Source organism: Lissotriton helveticus, assembly GCF_964261635.1.
Source record: "Lissotriton helveticus chromosome 1_1 unlocalized genomic scaffold, aLisHel1.1 SUPER_1_unloc_14, whole genome shotgun sequence".
NCBI lineage: Eukaryota > Metazoa > Chordata > Amphibia > Caudata > Salamandridae > Lissotriton > Lissotriton helveticus.
Genome location: NW_027611653.1, coordinates 2,132,327 through 2,141,046, shown reverse-complemented (window position 1 = coordinate 2,141,046; position 8,720 = coordinate 2,132,327).

The following is an 8,720-nucleotide window of genomic DNA, read 5'->3' as shown; positions in this document are numbered from 1 at the left end:
TGTACATGTCTTCTTCCTCTAGAAGGGGGGAATTCTACCCTGCTACTCTGTGGAGTGGTGTGGCTCACTGGTTAGAGGTGGCAGACCCGGAAGCAGAGAACGGCCCGGGACCAGGGTTCAATTCCCGACGTGGCAGGGTCGTGGACCAGGGTCAGCGGACTAGATAATTCTCGCCTTGGTGCCTACTCTAACCAGGGATCACACTCGGCAACTCTGGGCATTAGCTTGCCTCATCTCTACAACGGCCCCCCACATTCGCCGGGGATGCCTGGGTTCACCTTGGAGATACCCAGTCGGGACCATCTCACAGGGATAGCCAGGACGGGTTCCCCAGCGGTCTACAGCGCCACGACGCCTCAGGGCAGCAGTGCGCTTTACAAGACACATACATTTACATTTACATTTACATTTACCCCCGCCGCCAGCGCTGGCAGGGGGGTAGGATTCCAAAGTATTTGACTCTAAACACAACATGTTTCCAAGCAGCCATTCCAAAGTTAGCATTTACTGCAAGGTTATGATCCACTTAAGAGTATATGGTCTGGCTGCATCATAGAACAGCATCAGAGAATAGATTCCGAAAGCTGTAGAGGGGTCCCGCTCATGCTAGGGCACCCTCTCACACAAAACCAAGCACTCTGTCTTCAGGATTGATAACCCCTGCCACAGGAGTGACTTATAGGTTTATATGTGTCAGTGATTAAAGGTAGATAAAGGTAACCTATATCTTAGTAAGGGTGCATGCACCACCTTACCCAGGCTGCAGTAGCATACATGTGGTGCCATTTTGGAAGGCTTCCCAGGGGTGGCACAATACATGCTTCAGCCCCTGGTAGGTCTCTGGGGTACCTATGCCCTTAGTACCTAAGATACCATATACTAGGGACTCACAAGGGTAACCCAGTAACCAATCTGGAGTGTACCTAAAGTACATGCAATCAATTTAGAGAGGAAGCAGCTAGACTGGGGTCCTGAATTGAAGGGCCCCAGTCAGACTAAAGTTGACAAACAGTGAAACACCATCAAAAAGTGGGGGTAACCATAGTAAGCAGATCCTACTCTCTTACATCCGTGTTTCAACACTCAAAGAGGTTGGGGAATGAAAAACCATAGATGGAGAAACAAGTACCAGGTAGAAATGTCGCAGGGGGGTGTGCCAGAGGAGAGAGAGCAGGAGATATAGGTGACGAGACAGTAAGTGTACTGACAGTAACAATAGCCACAGATGGCGAAGACAAAGAAGAGGGAGGAGGTGCTGAAGCCAAAGCCATCGAAACAACCGCTGTATCAGAAACAATGAGGAGGTCATCGACATACTATACCAATACATTACCTGCAGGAAGCAAAAGGGAATCCAACTGACTCTTTAAGCTTGACTATAGATACTTGGACTCTCAGTATAGCCCTGAGAAGCTCGAGAGAATCTAAAGCTTCTGCGAGCAAGAGTAAACCCAAACAAATACCTGCTATCGGGATGTCTAGTAATATTGTAAAACATGTTTTTCAAATCAATGACAGAATAGAATTTAGTAGTGGAAGTAATCATTGTCAAATGCGTGGTAATATCTGGAACCACTGGAACTTGGGGAACCACTCTTTTATTAACTTCTCACAAATCAATCACAAAATGGTAAACATCCTCATGATCATCAGGGGATCCTGAGGGTGTCCGTTTAAGAGTTGGAAGGATGGGACAAATATTGGCAGACGTCTCTTCAACCACTCCCTTCTGGATCAAATCCTGAATAATTCACAATAGGGCTCATTCTCCCACCTGTGGTATTTTACACTGAGGAATACGAGGAAAAATAGCATTGTCTTTGACCTGGATCGAAACTGGTGGTATATGCAATAGTCCTACATCTGTATCACCTGTTGCCCATAAAGTGGATGGTACATTAGCGAATTCAACAGGAAGAGGATGAGACAGAAACAGTTTAGTACTCACATTTGGACCCATCTTCTTATAAACACCTTTCGGGCAACAATAAATAGTAGCATACAGTTTCTTTAATGAATCTAAACCCATCAAATTTTCACCACAATTGGACGTCAACAAACACGGAGAATCCACAGTAAAAGGACCAATAGTCAATGCAAGGGGCCGTGAAATGGGGTTACAACCGGTACACCTGAAATACCTACCAAAACTTTATTAAGGCCAGACAGAGCAGCCCCAGGGCCCAAATGTTGAGTAGCAGAACTCTTCATTGCACCTGTGTACAACAAAAATTCCTTAGTTGAATCTTGCAGTTCGGCAGTGACATAAGGACCACGCTGATCTACAGGTATCAGAACTGATCCCTCACTCTGTCCCTGGCTGTCCTAGCTGTAAGACATTCCTGTCGCCTCATCCATATCATAATCATCATGGTAATACTCCCCATCACAAGGGTCATCAAAGTAAATATCATCAGAACGACCCTGTGAAACCACAGCACTCTGAGCTCTATCAGTCCCACAACCTCATCCATGAGGACCTCTCCCTCTAGGGAACGCAACTTTCTACAAAAGAAGTGGACCCTCGCTATGCCAATAGCCCTCTTCCTAACAATATGCGCACTGTTTCGGCCCCACAGGTGTCATGGTCGGCTGCCTTCTAGTGAGTGGAAGCTGTCTGGCAGCACCATCACGTCTCCTGGCATTTCCTCTAAACTCTTGCTGCAACAACACCTTTGTCTTTAAATCCTTATGTTTCTTATCTGTCTTCTCTTTCTCCTCTTTATTGCGATGTTCACCATATTGAGCCATATTAAAAATAACAGCAGAGGAAGAGGTGGACCAGGTACTCTCAGCCACCAGCAAACGAGTCACAATTTCATGAAGTAAGTTAGAAACAAACCTGTCAACAAACAATCGAACACCTCCCTCAACAGACATTTCCTGCCCACCATAATCCAAGAACGTATCTTCAAACCGAGTAAAGAAATCAGACACATGTGGAGTGGCTTGGTGCACGGCAAGATGGCCACATTGTAGTGCTGCTCTGCCGGCCGACTTTATAATGTTTCATCATCCTGCTTCATAACAGCCCAGTACTGCTATCTGCTGGGCTTGTCTAATTACCGCACTATCGGAGGCTGCCTTTGGCAGGAGGAACGGAGGTTGCGGGGCTCGGCATCAAGGGTTGGGAGCTTCGCCCATTCAACTGATGAAGGCTGAGCGCCCGTGGCGTGAGATGCCCGGACCGATGCTGTGCCTGTGGACGACCGCCGGTGCTGTAACCTGCACACACACCAGGATCGAATGTGCCGCTACGAAGGTAGAACACTGCTTGCTGCGCCGGCGCTAGAGCTCCAGAGTCTGTCGCCGCGGGAGCTGAAAATCTCTGGGGGTGAGTGCTCGTTACATGAACAGAAGGTGCGGGGTGCCAAAACAAAGTGAGCCGCCGGCTTTGACCACGGGATTCAGCCCTCGCGGACTGCAGCGCGTCTCTCCCCATGCGTACAGGACATGGCGCCAGGACAAACGAGTAAAGCTAACTGCGGCTGGGACTTGCCAGGGGTGTAACACAGGCCCCCGCAGCCAACGCGGTGCAGGGGGGCCCCTAGCTCCAAGGGGCCCCCTCGGCACTGAACTCTGGCCGGGAGAGCTCCTGATTGAGCCTGGAGGGGGCCCCCCTAAGTACCATGCAGGGAGGCGCCCTCACTTTTCGTTACGCCAGTGGGACTTGCGCGACTCGGCCTGGCTGCTGCTAATTCCAGACAAGGTGCCCGGTCGAGCAACGGAAGATCACTTTGTCTGGGGCCTGGGAGATATGTGGCTGCCAACAACCCCAGGCTGAGATAATGTTGCACATTAAGGAGGGCATTTCACCTGATTTACATTGTAATTGAAACCAGCCGGCTCTTACATCAATTTATTTCGGCTGGATTGCGGATGACTTGCCAACTTTGGGCCTAGGCGAAGGCCCTGCGCCGAACATTGGGGGTGGCGCCTTTGTTGGCCTACCACACCTGCTGAGCGATCGAGGCTGGTCGCGGCTGGAGCCTGTGCAGTCCTGCACAGCTGCCACCGGCTTGAGTCCACAACGCCACTGAGACTTGAAGAGGGCATTGAACCGAACTTATTTTGTCACTGTGGCCAATCGGATCTTCACCCTGTCTGACTCTGCTCGTTTGTTGCTGACCTTCGTGCTCAGCATCTATGTGAGGGTCTTGTACTGGATATCAGACGTAGAGCATTCCTGACCCACTACCCTTGCAGGCTTCACGCCCGAGTCTATGCACTTTGCAACCATATTGCTATTCTGGGGAGTGAGCAAGGTACGGCGCTGATAGATAGTGGAGTGCGCTACCTGGTGGGATGCTTGTACCAGAGAGGTTAACCACTACTTGTGTGTGCACAGACGGCTCTGAGTGCGCCGACAGTGACCTGGGTAACGCAGGCGTTGAGAACATCCTGCCCAACTACTCCTTTATAATTTAGGAGAACACCACCAACCTGTTTTCAGAGACAGACCCCCTGTGGACCGGACAACACACATCACAGGAGCTTTGACAGCAAACAAAACCCGCTCCACAGCCCCGTGATTACCCAACAGCTGAATCCGGTAAGAGACTTGCAAGGAACCCACTGCAGCCATGGACAAGCCGGAAAAGAATCAACCATGACTCACAAGGCTTGTTGGTGGTCCATCCGGACATTGACCCCCCAGTACCTGACATCCTTCATGGGACAGCTCACATCTGGACGTTGGTCATCATCAACATCTCCTGGTCCCCGTGGCTGCAGAGTCAAGCATCGCATCAACTCACCTGAAGCACCCGACATCAGTGGGTATTCGTCTCCCGAGCCCTTGATCATCCAGAGATCACTTTACACCTATGCACATGGCTCCCTGGGATAGGTAAAACAGGTACTCCAGTAATCACAAGGGTGCTGGCCTTAGAACCTTCTAAGTTTGAAAGGGTTTGCTCAAAGTCCTCTCCTAAGTGTCCTTAATCTTTTAAAATTCCAACCGCGACTTTCCAATAGAGTTGTACAGAGCTCACGCCTGTGTTCTCACACTGCACTCGTCCCCGTGGGTCCCCTGCGTCACTACTTTGGGTGGTTACTTGGGGTCCCAGTGATTTTACATGCCCTATGCACTGTGTCTAGTCATGTTGTGGCTGTTATACCACTTTCTTAGCATATGGTTTGGTCTCTCCCTGGAGCCCACTGTGTATTGTGCTATTACTGTCGTTCTAGTGCTTTAATATTGTGTGCGTTGTTCTCTAACCTCATAAAGAGGTTAGTGGAGAGTGTTTAGTAATACATATATATATATTTGATATATTCCTTTTGAGGTTCTCCTTTCATTTGGTCATTCAGGAGGTTCTGATCTGGTAAAACAAGCTGTTTTACATTCCTTCGAGACTTAGCCTAAAGGCTGCTCTCCACAGCTACCACTAGGACAGCCTTCAATAAAGTTTGTCTTTGACCTATCACCAAGGGGTTGTTTGGACTGGTGCAAGGTGCCCACTTTATTTAGTGGTCAGCACATACCAGGGCAACTTCTCACAAATGGGGTTTTATTTGAATGGGGAACCTGCCTGAGCGTTTGGTAAGAGGCACGGGAGGAAGACTGTAAAAAACAGTTAAGCCTGATTTCAAGTATGTACAGTGCTTTTGGATGACGTTGTAGCAAGAATCTGACCTTAGTAGGGAGGTGAGGTGGGTGTTAAAGGGCAAATAGCAAGTCCTGAAAGCGTGATTAGGAGTATGTATGGGGGTAGGGTGGTGGTGATGGTAGAATGTCTTTGAGGGGAATGTTGCTCTGTAGGAACAGTTGGAGAATGTGCGCGAGAAAGATATGAAATTAGGGAGGGAAGACTTAATGCCTGAGGGAGAGCCCACTTCAAGGAAGGGATGTCTGAGTTTCATGCTCTTGCTAGGGTCTCTGACTTACTGCTTTGAGTTTGAAGTGAGGATGGGTATGTTCAGGTGCCTTTCTTTGTTGTAGGGAAAATGATGAGAAGAAGGGGTTGTGCAGGAGTGTGAGGGGTACTGGGCGGCAAGAAGGAAGTCACAGGGGAGTTAATTATGCAAGGATGAGTTCAGAGGAGATTGGGAGGAGGTGGAATGAACCATTCAAGAGTGATGAACCATCTTTAATTGGTAGTTGAATTGTGCAAGGGCATCATCAGTTGAATGAATGGTTATTCAGCCATTCTTGAAGACTGAGATTGGCAGCTTACAATTGAAGAGTGCAGAGTGGGGTATCACTAGTTTCTGGCCATAAGATTTCTTCTAGATTCCTCCACTTTCAGTTATTTATTGAGCATTTCTTCCCAGAGGAATAGGTGGCGGGAGAAACATGGAGGCCATTTTTAAGCCCCTTTCACAACCCCACAGATACTGGTCAGCAAATGGTGCTTCTGGGAATTCTTTTATGGCTTTTTTTCTTGAAATCCTTCGCGGCATTTTTGGAGAGGTTACTTGAGCAAATTATTTTATAGATGTTAGGACCAGCATTGGACTTTTTTGAGGAGGGGGGATTATTGGATTGAGCCATGATATTAATGCACACTAGAGACAGATAAAGCAGGGGAACAAGCAAGGTACAGTTGTTTTAGTGATTTACAGCTGTCCGGTAGGAGGATTCAATTCCAAGAGGTGCTGCGAGTATCCTTAGTTGAATCTTAGGATAAAGCAGCTCAGATAGAGCAATATTGCAGAGCCACAATTTGTTCTAACATCTCTTTTGAAAAAAAACATGAGCTTTCAGTCTAGTATAAGTTATATTACTGGTATGGATCTTATTGGACTATTATTTCTTCTTAATCACTTGAAGCTTTCTAAGTCAGAATATTTTTGTCGTTTCAGGCACACACCTTATAAGAGACTTTTTCCTCTTTCTCAAGGAGCTTCTGAAAATACCAATGAGTGGAAATGATTGCAAGTGTCCTTTTTTTTACCCCGATCCTAGTCTGGATTAGTCACTCCTTTAGGAAGCTCCACTAGACAGTATTTTTCAATATATATCCACCACTTGTTTTCTAACAGCTACTTTGATGTGCAGTTCAGAATTTTTCCAATCCACTATTGCAGCAAGTTTGGTTGTCTCCACAAAGTTTTGATTGATGGACCTTCCTCTCTGGGCTGATTTTCTGGGATGGATATCAGTCGGCCACCAGGTGCGGGAGTGGAAAAAGGTAACTAAAAGGGGAAGTGCTAAAATTAAGTCCTCCAAGGCGAGAGGCCGCTGTTTGGATGAGTCTCTGAATCAATGTGAGACAGTGCACAACAGTCTTACGCAGTCAGGCTCCAAACAGCAGTCATCAGGAGAGAGGGCTCAGTCAACAGGTGCATTTGGAGCAGAGCATGGGACTTCAAAGTCAGTCAGGAGCAGAGAGGACAAAGCAAATGGATCATTTAGGAAGCTAAGGGAATTGCGGTCATTAAGCCGAGGACAATGAAGAGGATATGGGAGCAGCTGCTATCCAGATGAGTCTTGGGACTTGCAGAGCAGTCTACAGGCCAGCGAGCCCGCTGTTATTTGTTTTGGAGATTGTGAATGATAACTAATATGTGGGACTTAAATAGCATGGACTTCCACTTATAGTAGTGTCTGGCCAGAGGTACTTGGCAGGAAGCTTCTGGGCCATCAGCAATAGCTTGCTTAATCTTCCCGACGGCCCCCAGCGCCTAGAGACCCTTACGGGTGATTGTTTGGGCTTTACAAATGGGGATTATTATAACGAGGAAAGGCCCAGCTCCAGACTGTAAGTAAATACTCTACGTTGAGGCTGTTACTTATAAATGTCTCTTCTGAATAGTTGCTCAACCTTTGTGCTCTTGCACCCAGAGAGAGTCAATGTTATTCATGACAGGATACGCATTGCTCTTAGAGTGATTCATAGCCACAAATTAATCTAAGCTTTTAACCTTCACCACTTGAGATTCAAAAGGGTTTGGCAGCCTGAGAAACCCATAAGTGCACAACAAAGGGATTGATTAGCTTGCTCTTAGCAAGATCCATATTTGATGTTTGCATTTCTTCAATAACCTTAAAAGAACACTCCCAGGAAAAGCTCTGATTGCAGGAAGAACATGCTGCGCCTTGACATAAATCAGCAGAACATATAAAGCTCTACCTCCAACCAGCCACACGCAGAGTGGAGGAAAGAAGTGAAGAGCAACATTATACAGGTATGTTGGACCAATAATGCCCTCTCCTTGAGTAAATCTATAAGAGGTGAAAGGGGTGAGGTTAGAGGGAGCGGGTAAATGACGTGGGAGAAATGAGAGTTTACCTGCCAGTGGATGATGAGAGGCGGAGGCATACAAATGGATAGAAAGTGTCCGTGAGTGATTGGGGCAGCCTGCGTGTTAACAGATTCTGTTAGGCAGCTATATCATTTTGCATATGCCTGTTCAATCACTCGAGCTAGAGGGTACGCTTCGTGAATAGGATGTTCTAGAGGTGTTGTGAGGGTGCCATGGGTGCTAATACAAGCAAGAGAATTCCCCCCCCCCCCAGAGAGGTAGGAGAAAAGCCCTATGAAAGGGGCTTAGTGTCCTGTCACACTCCCGGTGCCACAGCACCCACTGCACTATTGATGGCTACGCATGTGGGATTTACATCCCTTCTGATGCCGGCACGATATTTGTGACATACTGTACATAAACCTCCAGAGCCCACGGGTTTTCTCTTTCCATGTGTGGATAACTCACCGAAAGGGGCAGAATACAGGCCTCAACATACCCTGAGGTGCGAGGGCAGCCACCAGTTGGGG